The 12,943-nt window shown below is 49.1% G+C and overlaps 23 non-coding genes across 23 annotated transcripts; 15 read left to right on the top strand and 8 right to left on the bottom strand.

Moving 5' to 3' along the window:
* Positions 1-185: 185 nt before the first annotated feature.
* Positions 186-257, top strand: TRNAW-CCA (transfer RNA tryptophan (anticodon CCA)). Its single transcript has one exon. It is a non-coding gene; the product is annotated as a tRNA-Trp (tRNA).
* A 71-nt stretch (positions 258-328) lies between these two features.
* On the bottom strand, positions 329-399 carry TRNAG-GCC (transfer RNA glycine (anticodon GCC)). The gene has a single exon. It is a non-coding gene; the product is annotated as a tRNA-Gly (tRNA).
* A 1,145-nt stretch (positions 400-1,544) lies between these two features.
* TRNAN-GUU (transfer RNA asparagine (anticodon GUU)) lies at positions 1,545-1,618 on the top strand. Its single transcript has one exon. It is a non-coding gene; the product is annotated as a tRNA-Asn (tRNA).
* A 236-nt stretch (positions 1,619-1,854) lies between these two features.
* TRNAW-CCA (transfer RNA tryptophan (anticodon CCA)) lies at positions 1,855-1,926 on the top strand. Its single transcript has one exon. It is a non-coding gene; the product is annotated as a tRNA-Trp (tRNA).
* Positions 1,927-1,997: 71 nt separating this feature from the next.
* On the bottom strand, positions 1,998-2,068 carry TRNAG-GCC (transfer RNA glycine (anticodon GCC)). The gene has a single exon. It is a non-coding gene; the product is annotated as a tRNA-Gly (tRNA).
* Positions 2,069-3,213: 1,145 nt separating this feature from the next.
* TRNAN-GUU (transfer RNA asparagine (anticodon GUU)) lies at positions 3,214-3,287 on the top strand. Its single transcript has one exon. It is a non-coding gene; the product is annotated as a tRNA-Asn (tRNA).
* Positions 3,288-3,523: 236 nt separating this feature from the next.
* TRNAW-CCA (transfer RNA tryptophan (anticodon CCA)) lies at positions 3,524-3,595 on the top strand. The gene has a single exon. It is a non-coding gene; the product is annotated as a tRNA-Trp (tRNA).
* Positions 3,596-3,666: 71 nt separating this feature from the next.
* On the bottom strand, positions 3,667-3,737 carry TRNAG-GCC (transfer RNA glycine (anticodon GCC)). Its single transcript has one exon. It is a non-coding gene; the product is annotated as a tRNA-Gly (tRNA).
* A 1,145-nt stretch (positions 3,738-4,882) lies between these two features.
* On the top strand, positions 4,883-4,956 carry TRNAN-GUU (transfer RNA asparagine (anticodon GUU)). Its single transcript has one exon. It is a non-coding gene; the product is annotated as a tRNA-Asn (tRNA).
* Positions 4,957-5,192: 236 nt separating this feature from the next.
* TRNAW-CCA (transfer RNA tryptophan (anticodon CCA)) lies at positions 5,193-5,264 on the top strand. The gene has a single exon. It is a non-coding gene; the product is annotated as a tRNA-Trp (tRNA).
* A 71-nt stretch (positions 5,265-5,335) lies between these two features.
* On the bottom strand, positions 5,336-5,406 carry TRNAG-GCC (transfer RNA glycine (anticodon GCC)). Its single transcript has one exon. It is a non-coding gene; the product is annotated as a tRNA-Gly (tRNA).
* A 1,145-nt stretch (positions 5,407-6,551) lies between these two features.
* On the top strand, positions 6,552-6,625 carry TRNAN-GUU (transfer RNA asparagine (anticodon GUU)). The gene has a single exon. It is a non-coding gene; the product is annotated as a tRNA-Asn (tRNA).
* A 236-nt stretch (positions 6,626-6,861) lies between these two features.
* Positions 6,862-6,933, top strand: TRNAW-CCA (transfer RNA tryptophan (anticodon CCA)). Its single transcript has one exon. It is a non-coding gene; the product is annotated as a tRNA-Trp (tRNA).
* Positions 6,934-7,004: 71 nt separating this feature from the next.
* On the bottom strand, positions 7,005-7,075 carry TRNAG-GCC (transfer RNA glycine (anticodon GCC)). Its single transcript has one exon. It is a non-coding gene; the product is annotated as a tRNA-Gly (tRNA).
* Positions 7,076-8,220: 1,145 nt separating this feature from the next.
* On the top strand, positions 8,221-8,294 carry TRNAN-GUU (transfer RNA asparagine (anticodon GUU)). Its single transcript has one exon. It is a non-coding gene; the product is annotated as a tRNA-Asn (tRNA).
* A 236-nt stretch (positions 8,295-8,530) lies between these two features.
* TRNAW-CCA (transfer RNA tryptophan (anticodon CCA)) lies at positions 8,531-8,602 on the top strand. The gene has a single exon. It is a non-coding gene; the product is annotated as a tRNA-Trp (tRNA).
* Positions 8,603-8,673: 71 nt separating this feature from the next.
* TRNAG-GCC (transfer RNA glycine (anticodon GCC)) lies at positions 8,674-8,744 on the bottom strand. The gene has a single exon. It is a non-coding gene; the product is annotated as a tRNA-Gly (tRNA).
* Positions 8,745-9,902: 1,158 nt separating this feature from the next.
* On the top strand, positions 9,903-9,976 carry TRNAN-GUU (transfer RNA asparagine (anticodon GUU)). Its single transcript has one exon. It is a non-coding gene; the product is annotated as a tRNA-Asn (tRNA).
* A 236-nt stretch (positions 9,977-10,212) lies between these two features.
* TRNAW-CCA (transfer RNA tryptophan (anticodon CCA)) lies at positions 10,213-10,284 on the top strand. Its single transcript has one exon. It is a non-coding gene; the product is annotated as a tRNA-Trp (tRNA).
* A 71-nt stretch (positions 10,285-10,355) lies between these two features.
* Positions 10,356-10,426, bottom strand: TRNAG-GCC (transfer RNA glycine (anticodon GCC)). Its single transcript has one exon. It is a non-coding gene; the product is annotated as a tRNA-Gly (tRNA).
* A 1,161-nt stretch (positions 10,427-11,587) lies between these two features.
* On the top strand, positions 11,588-11,661 carry TRNAN-GUU (transfer RNA asparagine (anticodon GUU)). Its single transcript has one exon. It is a non-coding gene; the product is annotated as a tRNA-Asn (tRNA).
* A 236-nt stretch (positions 11,662-11,897) lies between these two features.
* Positions 11,898-11,969, top strand: TRNAW-CCA (transfer RNA tryptophan (anticodon CCA)). Its single transcript has one exon. It is a non-coding gene; the product is annotated as a tRNA-Trp (tRNA).
* Positions 11,970-12,040: 71 nt separating this feature from the next.
* Positions 12,041-12,111, bottom strand: TRNAG-GCC (transfer RNA glycine (anticodon GCC)). The gene has a single exon. It is a non-coding gene; the product is annotated as a tRNA-Gly (tRNA).
* Between the last annotated feature and the right edge of the window lie 832 nt (positions 12,112-12,943).

Raw genomic sequence — 12,943 nt, 5'->3', positions numbered from 1 at the left:
TGCGATCCTTTCCCTGAATAGTTCAATCCTCAGCGTTCTCACTGCACCTGCAGTCAATTTCAATAATTAGGATAGAAAACAAAAGGCCAAGCCCTGTAATACAACCGTAGGCATATAAGCAGAGGAAAATAAGTCAAAAGGCCCACAGCATTTGATCATCTGGCATCGAAGGCTGCAAGTGTAAGGACCTCGTGGCGCAACGGTAGCGCGTCTGACTCCAGATCAGAAGGTTGCGTGTTCAAATCACGTCGGGGTCACTGCTTACCATTTTATTCCCCACTGAGTTCATATATATCATTTCGAAAACAAAGTCAAAAGAAAGCAACCTTGCATTGGCCGGGAATCGAACCCGGGCCTCCCGCGTGGCAGGCGAGAATTCTACCACTGAACCACCAATGCTTCACATGGTGTGTTCACAGCAAGAGCTCTGTCCAAGACAGTGGTCAGGTTCACACACTTAAATTGTACACATATGAACAAAGTGTGCGCAGCAGACATGATAACGCCAACGTTTCACATGATGATGGCAAGAATCAGATGCAGGAGACTATAAGTAATAATGTCTTTGCATTTGCTGAGGTCACTGGCTTGGTACTAGAGTTGTGGTTATCAGGGCATGATGGCAGGCTGCTCCTGACAGAAGTGGCTCACAGAATGCACCCGCCAGATCACCAGCACTATTGTGTTTCAGATCATGTCACTGAACTCTCCTCCTGGAAAATCCTTCCCACTGGCTTTGCCAGATTCTGTGTCCTCCCCAAAATGCTGGGGTGAAACGGGCAGAGTTCTGCGCCCTGCGCCCCTTTACGCGTCCCTAATGCCATCCCAACGCGCCCTGGTCGGGCTTAGATCACTGGAGCCTCTGGAGATCAAGAACTCCGGAAGCCTAGGGTCAGGCCTATTGCAGAGGCATCTTGTGCCTGGCCATTCCGGGATTGTTGTGTTTCAGGGCCTAGCCATCAATACTCCTGGGATTTCTTTCCATGAGAACCCTCATGTCCCTGTCCTCCCACAAGCCCGAGCTTTTATGTAAAATAAAGTGTGCTCTGTGGGCCTTCCCCTATGTGCTCTCTGCCTAATCTCTTTCTCCCAAGCTGAGCTCTGCAGGTAAATGTATCTATCTGACTGAGGGGCTAGGGAGGGCCTTTCCCAGCAGTCTTACAAGCCAAGAGTTCAGAGAAAGCACCTGCTCTGGGAAGGAGACTCTGCTCACAGAGAAGACAAGTCCAACATAACACAGTGAAGATGGGATGGGCAAGACACACGCCTCACGGGCTGGTAGCACGCAAACAGATGAGCAGGGAGCTACGCTAAGCAGGCAAAGAGAAAAGTCATGTATGAGTCTCATGCACTGTGACCGGTAGTAATACTGGCTCTAACACCATTAGACAGTAGTCTACACATCATAAATTACAACAGTAACAAGACACTAAGCAAATGACAAATGCTGTATGGCATAAAGACGCCTTATATAATACAAGCTCCAGGCAGGCGCACACATGTCAAGACATATATTGAGTCTCAGGAAATGTATACAGTCAATAGTCTCTGTGGCGCAATCGGTTAGCGCGTTCGGCTGTTAACCGAAAGGTTGGTGGTTCAAGCCCACCCAGGGACGTAGCCTTTTGTCTGCATGAAACACAGATACGTACCTTTGCTCTTTCCTGCGTGCGATCCTTTCCCTGAATAGTTCAATCCTCAGCGTTCTCACTGCACCTGCAGTCAATTTCAATAATTAGGATAGAAAACAAAAGGCCAAGCCCTGTAATACAACCGTAGGCATATAAGCAGAGGAAAATAAGTCAAAAGGCCCACAGCATTTGTTCATCTGGCATCGAAGGCTGCAAGTGTAAGGACCTCGTGGCGCAACGGTAGCGCGTCTGACTCCAGATCAGAAGGTTGCGTGTTCAAATCACGTCGGGGTCACTGCTTACCATTTTATTCCCCACTGAGTTCATATATATCATTTCGAAAACAAAGTCAAAAGAAAGCAACCTTGCATTGGCCGGGAATCGAACCCGGGCCTCCCGTGTGGCAGGCGAGAATTCTACCACTGAACCACCAATGCTTCACATGGTGTGTTCACAGCAAGAGCTCTGTCCAAGACAGTGGTCAGGTTCACACACTTAAATTGTACACATATGAACAAAGTGTGCGCAGCAGACATGATAACGCCAACGTTTCACATGATGATGGCAAGAATCAGATGCAGGAGACTATAAGTAATAATGTCTTTGCATTTGCTGAGGTCACTGGCTTGGTACTAGAGTTGTGGTTATCAGGGCATGATGGCAGGCTGCTCCTGACAGAAGTGGCTCACAGAATGCACCCGCCAGATCACCAGCACTATTGTGTTTCAGATCATGTCACTGAACTCTCCTCCTGGAAAATCCTTCCCACTGGCTTTGCCAGATTCTGTGTTCTCCCCAAAATGCTGGGGTGAAACGGGCAGAGTTCTGCGCCCTGCGCCCCTTTACGCGTCCCTAATGCCATCCCAACACGCCCTGGTCGGGCTTAGATCACTGGAGCCTCTGGAGATCAAGAACTCCGGAAGCCTAGGGTCAGGCCTATTGCAGAGGCATCTTGTGCCTGGCCATTCCGGGATTGTTGTGTTTCAGGGCCTAGCCATCAATACTCCTGGGATTTCTTTCCAGGAGAACCCTCATGTCCCTGTCCTCCCACAAGCCCGAGCTTTTATGTAAAATAAAGTGTGCTCTGTGGGCCTTCCCCTATGTGCTCTCTGCCTAATCTCTTTCTCCCAAGCTGAGCTCTGCAGGTAAATGTATCTATCTGACTGAGGGGCTAGGGAGGGCCTTTCCCAGCAGTCTTACAAGCCAAGAGTTCAGAGAAAGCACCTGCTCTGGGAAGGAGACTCTGCTCACAGAGAAGACAAGTCCAACATAACACAGTGAAGATGGGATGGGCAAGACACACGCCTCACGGGCTGGTAGCACGCAAACAGAGGAGCAGGGAGCTACGCTAAGCAGGCAAAGAGAAAAGTCATGTATGAGTCTCATGCACTGTGACCGGTAGTAATACTGGCTCTAACACCATTAGACAGTAGTCTACACATCATAAATTACAACAGTAACAAGACACTAAGCAAATGACAAATGCTGTATGGCATAAAGACGCCTTATATAATACAAGCTCCAGGCAGGCGCACACATGTCAAGACATATATTGAGTCTCAGGAAATGTATACAGTCAATAGTCTCTGTGGCGCAATCGGTTAGCGCGTTCGGCTGTTAACCGAAAGGTTGGTGGTTCAAGCCCACCCAGGGACGTAGCCTTTTGTCTGCATGAAACACAGATACGTACCTTTGCTCTTTCCTGCGTGCGATCCTTTCCCTGAATAGTTCAATCCTCAGCGTTCTCACTGCACCTGCAGTCAATTTCAATAATTAGGATAGAAAACAAAAGGCCAAGCCCTGTAATACAACCGTAGGCATATAAGCAGAGGAAAATAAGTCAAAAGGCCCACAGCATTTGTTCATCTGGCATCGAAGGCTGCAAGTGTAAGGACCTCGTGGCGCAACGGTAGCGCGTCTGACTCCAGATCAGAAGGTTGCGTGTTCAAATCACGTCGGGGTCACTGCTTACCATTTTATTCCCCACTGAGTTCATATATATCATTTCGAAAACAAAGTCAAAAGAAAGCAACCTTGCATTGGCCGGGAATCGAACCCGGGCCTCCCGCATGGCAGGCGAGAATTCTACCACTGAACCACCAATGCTTCACATGGTGTGTTCACAGCAAGAGCTCTGTCCAAGACAGTGGTCAGGTTCACACACTTAAATTGTACACATATGAACAAAGTGTGCGCAGCAGACATGATAACGCCAACGTTTCACATGATGATGGCAAGAATCAGATGCAGGAGACTATAAGTAATAATGTCTTTGCATTTGCTGAGGTCACTGGCTTGGTACTAGAGTTGTGGTTATCAGGGCATGATGGCAGGCTGCTCCTGACAGAAGTGGCTCACAGAATGCACCCGCCAGATCACCAGCACTATTGTGTTTCAGATCATGTCACTGAACTCTCCTCCTGGAAAATCCTTCCCACTGGCTTTGCCAGATTCTGTGTCCTCCCCAAAATGCTGGGGTGAAACGGGCAGAGTTCTGCGCCCTGCGCCCCTTTACGCGTCCCTAATGCCATCCCAACGCGCCCTGGTCGGGCTTAGATCACTGGAGCCTCTGGAGATCAAGAACTCCGGAAGCCTAGGGTCAGGCCTATTGCAGAGGCATCTTGTGCCTGGCCATTCCGGGATTGTTGTGTTTCAGGGCCTAGCCATCAATACTCCTGGGATTTCTTTCCAGGAGAACCCTCATGTCCCTGTCCTCCCACAAGCCCGAGCTTTTATGTAAAATAAAGTGTGCTCTGTGGGCCTTCCCCTATGTGCTCTCTGCCTAATCTCTTTCTCCCAAGCTGAGCTCTGCAGGTAAATGTATCTATCTGACTGAGGGGCTAGGGAGGGCCTTTCCCAGCAGTCTTACAAGCCAAGAGTTCAGAGAAAGCACCTGCTCTGGGAAGGAGACTCTGCTCACAGAGAAGACAAGTCCAACATAACACAGTGAAGATGGGATGGGCAAGACACACGCCTCACGGGCTGGTAGCACGCAAACAGAGGAGCAGGGAGCTACGCTAAGCAGGCAAAGAGAAAAGTCATGTATGAGTCTCATGCACTGTGACCGGTAGTAATACTGGCTCTAACACCATTAGACAGTAGTCTACACATCATAAATTACAACAGTAACAAGACACTAAGCAAATGACAAATGCTGTATGGCATAAAGACGCCTTATATAATACAAGCTCCAGGCAGGCGCACACATGTCAAGACATATATTGAGTCTCAGGAAATGTATACAGTCAATAGTCTCTGTGGCGCAATCGGTTAGCGCGTTCGGCTGTTAACCGAAAGGTTGGTGGTTCAAGCCCACCCAGGGACGTAGCCTTTTGTCTGCATGAAACACAGATACGTACCTTTGCTCTTTCCTGCGTGCGATCCTTTCCCTGAATAGTTCAATCCTCAGCGTTCTCACTGCACCTGCAGTCAATTTCAATAATTAGGATAGAAAACAAAAGGCCAAGCCCTGTAATACAACCGTAGGCATATAAGCAGAGGAAAATAAGTCAAAAGGCCCACAGCATTTGTTCATCTGGCATCGAAGGCTGCAAGTGTAAGGACCTCGTGGCGCAACGGTAGCGCGTCTGACTCCAGATCAGAAGGTTGCGTGTTCAAATCACGTCGGGGTCACTGCTTACCATTTTATTCCCCACTGAGTTCATATATATCATTTCGAAAACAAAGTCAAAAGAAAGCAACCTTGCATTGGCCGGGAATCGACCCCGGGCCTCCCGCGTGGCAGGCGAGAATTCTACCACTGAACCACCAATGCTTCACATGGTGTGTTCACAGCAAGAGCTCTGTCCAAAACAGTGGTCAGGTTCACACACTTAAATTGTACACATATGAACAAAGTGTGCGCAGCAGACATGATAACGCCAACGTTTCACATGATGATGGCAAGAATCAGATGCAGGAGACTATAAGTAATAATGTCTTTGCATTTGCTGAGGTCACTGGCTTGGTACTAGAGTTGTGGTTATCAGGGCATGATGGCAGGCTGCTCCTGACAGAAGTGGCTCACAGAATGCACCCGCCAGATCACCAGCACTATTGTGTTTCAGATCATGTCACTGAACTCTCCTCCTGGAAAATCCTTCCCACTGGCTTTGCCAGATGCTGTGTCCTCCCCAAAATGCTGGGGTGAAACGGGCAGAGTTCTGCGCCCTGCGCCCCTTTACGCGTCCCTAATGCCATCCCAACGCGCCCTGGTCGGGCTTAGATCACTGGAGCCTCTGGAGATCAAGAACTCCGGAAGCCTAGGGTCAGGCCTATTGCAGAGGCATCTTGTGCCTGGCCATTCCGGGATTGTTGTGTTTCAGGGCCTAGCCATCAATACTCCTGGGATTTCTTTCCATGAGAACCCTCATGTCCCTGTCCTCCCACAAGCCCGAGCTTTTATGTAAAATAAAGTGTGCTCTGTGGGCCTTCCCCTATGTGCTCTCTGCCTAATCTCTTTCTCCCAAGCTGAGCTCTGCAGGTAAATGTATCTATCTGACTGAGGGGCTAGGGAGGGCCTTTCCCAGCAGTCTTACAAGCCAAGAGTTCAGAGAAAGCACCTGCTCTGGGAAGGAGACTCTGCTCACAGAGAAGACAAGTCCAACATAACACAGTGAAGATGGGATGGGCAGGACACACGCCTCACGGGCTGGTAGCACGCAAACAGAGGAGCAGGGAGCTACGCTAAGCAGGCAAAGAGAAAAGTCATGTATGAGTCTCATGCACTGTGACCGGTAGTAATACTGGCTCTAACACCATTAGACAGTAGTCTACACATCATAAATTACAACAGTAACAAGACACTAAGCAAATGACAAATGCTGTATGGCATAAAGACGCCTTATATAATACAAGCTCCAGGCAGGCGCACACATGTCAAGACATATATTGAGTCTCAGGAAATGTATACAGTCAATAGTCTCTGTGGCGCAATCGGTTAGCGCGTTCGGCTGTTAACCGAAAGGTTGGTGGTTCAAGCCCACCCAGGGACGTAGCCTTTTGTCTGCATGAAACACAGATACGTACCTTTGCTCTTTCCTGCGTGCGATCCTTTCCCTGAATAGTTCAATCCTCAGCGTTCTCACTGCACCTGCAGTCAATTTCAATAATTAGGATAGAAAACAAAAGGCCAAGCCCTGTAATACAACCGTAGGCATATAAGCAGAGGAAAATAAGTCAAAAGGCCCACAGCATGTGTTCATCTGGCATCGAAGGCTGCAAGTGTAAGGACCTCGTGGCGCAACGGTAGCGCGTCTGACTCCAGATCAGAAGGTTGCGTGTTCAAATCACGTCGGGGTCACTGCTTACCATTTTATTCCCCACTGAGTTCATATATATCATTTAGAAAACAAAGTCAAAAGAAAGCAACCTTGCATTGGCCGGGAATCGAACCCGGGCCTCCCGTGTGGCAGGCGAGAATTCTACCACTGAACCACCAATGCTTCACATGGTGTGTTCACAGCAAGAGCTCTGTCCAAGACAGTGGTCAGGTTCACACACTTAAATTGTACACATATGAACAAAGTGTGCGCAGCAGACATGATAACGCCAACGTTTCACATGATGATGGCAAGAATCAGATGCAGGAGACTATAAGTAATAATGTCTTTGCATTTGCTGAGGTCACTGGCTTGGTACTAGAGTTGTGGTTATCAGGGCATGATGGCAGGCTGCTCCTGACAGAAGTGGCTCACAGAATGCACCCGCCAGATCACCAGCACTATTGTGTTTCAGATCATGTCACTGAACTCTCCTCCTGGAAAATCCTTCCCACTGGCTTTGCCAGATTCTGTGTCCTCCCCAAAATGCTGGGGTGAAACGGGCAGAGTTCTGCGCCCTGCGCCCCTTTACGCGTCCCTAATGCCATCCCAACGCGCCCTGGTCGGGCTTAGATCACTGGAGCCTCTGGAGATCAAGAACTCCGGAAGCCTAGGGTCAGGCCTATTGCAGAGGCATCTTGTGCCTGGCCATTCCGGGATTGTTGTGTTTCAGGGCCTAGCCATCAATACTCCTGGGATTTCTTTCCAGGAGAACCCTCATGTCCCTGTCCTCCCACAAGCCCGAGCTTTTATGTAAAATAAAGTGTGCTCTGTGGGCCTTCCCCTATGTGCTCTCTGCCTAATCTCTTTCTCCCAAGCTGAGCTCTGCAGGTAAATGTATCTATCTGACTGAGGGGCTAGGGAGGGCCTTTCCCAGCAGTCTTACAAGCCAAGAGTTCAGAGAAAGCACCTGCTCTGGGAAGGAGACTCTGCTCACAGAGAAGACAAGTCCAACATAACACAGTGAAGATGGGATGGGCAAGACACACGCCTCACGGGCTGGTAGCACGCAAACAGAGGAGCAGGGAGCTACGCTAAGCAGGCAAAGAGAAAAGTCATGTATGAGTCTCATGCACTGTGACCGGTAGTAATACTGGCTCTAACACCATTAGACAGTAGTCTACACATCATAAATTACAACAGTAACAAGACACTAAGCAAATGACAAATGCTGTATGGCATAAAGACGCCTTATATAATACAAGCTCCAGGCAGGCGCACACATGTCAAGATATATATTGAGTCTCAGGAAATATATACAGTCAATAGTCTCTGTGGCGCAATCGGTTAGCGCGTTCGGCTGTTAACCGAAAGGTTGGTGGTTCAAGCCCACCCAGGGACGTAGCCTTTTGTCTGCATGAAACACAGATACGTACCTTTGCTCTTTCCTGCGAGCGATCCTTTCCCTGAATAGTTCAATCCTCAGCGTTCTCACTGCACCTGCAGTCAATTTCAATAATTAGGATAGAAAACAAAAGGCCAAGCCCTGTAATACAACCTTAGGCATATAAGCAGAGGAAAATAAGTCAAAAGGCCCACAGCATTTGTTCATCTGGCATCGAAGGCTGCAAGTGTAAGGACCTCGTGGCGCAACGGTAGCGCGTCTGACTCCAGATCAGAAGGTTGCGTGTTCAAATCACGTCGGGGTCACTGCTTACCATTTTATTCCCCACTGAGTTCATATATATCATTTCGAAAACAAAGTCAAAAGAAAGCAACCTTGCATTGGCAGGGAATCGAACCCGGGCCTCCCGCGTGGCAGGCGAGAATTCTACCACTGAACCACCAATGCTTCACATGGTGTGTTCACAGCAAGAGCTCTGTCCAAGACAGTGGTCAGGTTCACACACTTAAATTGTACACATATGAACAAAGTGTGCGCAGCAGACATGATAACGCCAACGTTTCACATGATGATGGCAAGAATCAGATGCAGGAGACTATAAGTAATAATGTCTTTGCATTTGCTGAGGTCACTGGCTTGGTACTAGAGTTGTGGTTATCAGGGCATGATGGCAGGCTGCTCCTGACAGAAGTGGCTCACAGAATGCACCCGCCAGATCACCAGCACTATTGTGTTTCAGATCATGTCACTGAACTCTCCTCCTGGAAAATCCTTCCCACTGGCTTTGCCAGATTCTGTGTCCTCCCCAAAATGCTGGGGTGAAACGGGCAGAGTTCTGCGCCCTGCGCCCCTTTACGCGTCCCTAACGCCATCCCAACGCGCCCTGGTCGGGCACAGCCCTGGTCGGGCTTAGATCACTGGAGCCTCTGGAGATCAAGAACTCCGGAAGCCTAGGGTCAGGCCTATTGCAGAGGCATCTTGTGCCTGGCCATTCCGGGATTGTTGTGTTTCAGGGCCTAGCCATCAATACTCCTGGGATTTATTTCCAGGAGAACCCTCATGTCCCTGTCCTCCCACAAGCCCGAGCTTTTATGTAAAATAAAGTGTGCTCTGTGGGCCTTCCCCTATGTGCTCTCTGTCTAATCTCTTTCTCCCAAGCTGAGCTCTGCAGGTAAATGTATCTATCTGACTGAGGGGCTAGGGAGGGCCTTTCCCAGCAGTCTTACAAGCCAAGAGTTCAGAGAAAGCACCTGCTCTGGGAAGGAGACTCTGCTCACAGAGAAGACAAGTCCAACACACAGTGAAGATGGGATGGGCAAGACACACGCCTCACGGGCTGGTAGCACGCAAACAGAGGAGCAGGGAGCTACGCTAAGCAGGCAAAGAGAAAAGTCATGTATGAGTCTCATGCACTGTGACCGGTAGTAATACTGGCTCTAGCACCATTAGACAGTAGTCTACACATCATAAATTACAACAGTAACAAGACACTAAGCAAATGACAAATGCTGTATGGCATAAAGACGCCTTATATAATACAAGCTCCAGGCAGGCGCACACATGTCAAGACATATATTGAGTCTCAGGAAATGTATACAGTCAATAGTCTCTGTGGCGCAATCGGTTAGCGCGTTCGGCTGTTAACCGAAAGGTTGGTGGTTCAAGCCCACCCAGGGACGTAGCCTTTTGTCTGCATGAAACACAGATACGTACCTTTGCTCTTTCCTGCGTGCGATCCTTTCCCTGAATAGTTCAATCCTCAGCGTTCTCACTGCACCTGCAGTCAATTTCAATAATTAGGATAGAAAACAAAAGGCCAAGCCCTGTAATACAACCGTAGGCATATAAGCAGAGGAAAATAAGTCAAAAGGCCCACAGCATTTGTTCATCTGGCATCAAAGGCTGCAAGTGTAAGGACCTCGTGGCGCAACGGTAGCGCGTCTGACTCCAGATCAGAAGGTTGCGTGTTCAAATCACGTCGGGGTCACTGCTTACCATTTTATTCCCCACTGAGTTCATATATATCATTTCGAAAACAAAGTCAAAAGAAAGCAACCTTGCATTGGCCGGGAATCGAACCCGGGCCTCCCGCGTGGCAGGCGAGAATTCTACCACTGAACCACCAATGCTTCACATGGTGTGTTCACAGCAAGAGCTCTGTCCAAGACAGTGGTCAGGTTCACACACTTAAATTGTACACATATGAACAAAGTGTGCGCAGCAGACATGATAACGCCAACGTTTCACATGATGATGGCAAGAATCAGATGCAGGAGACTATAAGTAATAATGTCTTTGCATTTGCTGAGGTCACTGGCTTGGTACTAGAGTTGTGGTTATCAGGGCATGATGGCAGGCTGCTCCTGACAGAAGTGGCTCACAGAATGCACCCGCCATATCACCAGCACTATTGTGTTTCAGATCATGTCACTGAACTCTCCTCCTGGAAAATCCTTCCCACTGGCTTTGCCAGATTCTGTGTCCTCCCCAAAATGCTGGGGTGAAACGGGCAGAGTTCTGCGCCCTGCGCCCCTTTACGCGTCCCTAACGCCATCCCAACGCGCCCTGGTCGGGCACAGCCCTGGTCGGGCTTAGATCACTGGAGCCTCTGGAGATCAAGAACTCCGGAAGCCTAGGGTCAGGCCTATTGCAGAGGCATCTTGTGCCTGGCCATTCCGGGATTGTTGTGTTTCAGGGCCTAGCCATCAATACTCCTGGGATTTCTTTCCATGAGAACCCTCATGTCCCTGTCCTCCCACAAGCCCGAGCTTTTATGTAAAATAAAGTGTGCTCTGTGGGCCTTCCCCTATGTGCTCTCTGCCTAATCTCTTTCTCCCAAGCTGAGCTCTGCAGGTAAATGTATCTATCTGACTGAGGGGCTAGGGAGGGCCTTTCCCAGCAGTCTTACAAGCCAAGAGTTCAGAGAAAGCACCTGCTCTGGGAAGGAGACTCTGCTCACAGAGAAGACAAGTCCAACATAACACAGTGAAGATGGGATGGGCAAGACACACGCCTCACGGGCTGGTAGCACGCAAACAGAGGAGCAGGGAGCTACGCTAAGCAGGCAAAGAGAAAAGTCATGTATGAGTCTCATGCACTGTGACCGGTAGTAATACTGGCTCTAACACCATTAGACAGTAGTCTACACATCATAAATTACAACAGTAACAAGACACTAAGCAAATGACAAATGCTGTATGGCATAAAGACGCCTTATATAATACAAGCTCCAGGCAGGCGCACACATGTCAAGACATATATTGAGTCTCAGGAAATGTATACAGTCAATAGTCTCTGTGGCGCAATCGGTTAGCGCGTTCGGCTGTTAACCGAAAGGTTGGTGGTTCAAGCCCACCCAGGGACGTAGCCTTTTGTCTGCATGAAACACAGATACGTACCTTTGCTCTTTCCTGCGTGCGATCCTTTCCCTGAATAGTTCAATCCTCAGCGTTCTCACTGCACCTGCAGTCAATTTCAATAATTAGGATAGAAAACAAAAGGCCAAGCCCTGTAATACAACCGTAGGCATATAAGCAGAGGAAAATAGGTCAAAAGGCCCACAGCATTTGATCATCTGGCATCGAAGGCTGCAAGTGTAAGGACCTCGTGGCGCAACGGTAGCGCGTCTGACTCCAGATCAGAAGGTTGCGTGTTCAAATCACGTCGGGGTCACTGCTTACCATTTTATTCCCCACTGAGTTCATATATATAATTTCGAAAACAAAGTCAAAAGAAATCAACCTTGCATTGGCCGGGAATCGAACCCGGGCCTCCCGCGTGGCAGGCGAGAATTCTACCACTGAACCACCAATGCTTCACATGGTGTGTTCACAGCAAGAGCTTTGTCCAAGACAGTGGTCAGGTTCACACACTTAAATTGTACACATATGAACAAAGTGTGCGCAGCAGACATGATAACGCCAACGTTTCACATGATGATGGCAAGAATCAGATGCAGGAGACTATAAGTAATAATGTCTTTGCATTTGCTGAGGTCACTGGCTTGGTACTAGAGTTGTGGTTATCAGGGCATGATGGCAGGCTGCTCCTGACAGAAGTGGCTCACAGAATGCACCCGCCAGATCACCAGCACTATTGTGTTTCAGATCATGTCACTGAACTCTCCTCCTGGAAAATCCTTCCCACTGGCTTTGCCAGATTCTGTGTCCTCCCCAAAATGCTGGGGTGAAACGGGCAGAGTTCTGCGCCCTGCGCCCCTTTACGCGTCCCTAATGCCATCCCAATGCGCCCTGGTCGGGCTTAGATCACTGGAGCCTCTGGAGATCAAGAACTCCGGAAGCCTAGGGTCAGGCCTATTGCAGAGGCATCTTGTGCCTGGCCATTCCGGGATTGTTGTGTTTCAGGGCCTAGCCATCAATACTCCTGGGATTTCTTTCCAGGAGAACCCTCATGTCCCTGTCCTCCCACAAGCCCGAGCTTTTATGTAAAATAAAGTGTGCTCTGTGGGCCTTCCCCTATGTGCTCTCTGCCTAATCTCTTTCTCCCAAGCTGAGCTCTGCAGGTAAATGTATCTATCTGACTGAGGGGCTAGGGAGGGCCTTTCCCAGCAGTCTTACAAGCCAAGAGTTCAGAGAAAGCACCTGCTCTGGGAAGGAGACTCTGCTCACAGAGAAGACAAGTCCAAC

The sequence above is a fragment of the Lissotriton vulgaris genome, chromosome 1_1 (genome assembly GCF_964263255.1).
Source record: "Lissotriton vulgaris chromosome 1_1, aLisVul1.2, whole genome shotgun sequence".
Lineage (NCBI taxonomy): Eukaryota > Metazoa > Chordata > Amphibia > Caudata > Salamandridae > Lissotriton > Lissotriton vulgaris.
This window is presented reverse-complemented; position numbering and strand designations above follow the sequence as displayed.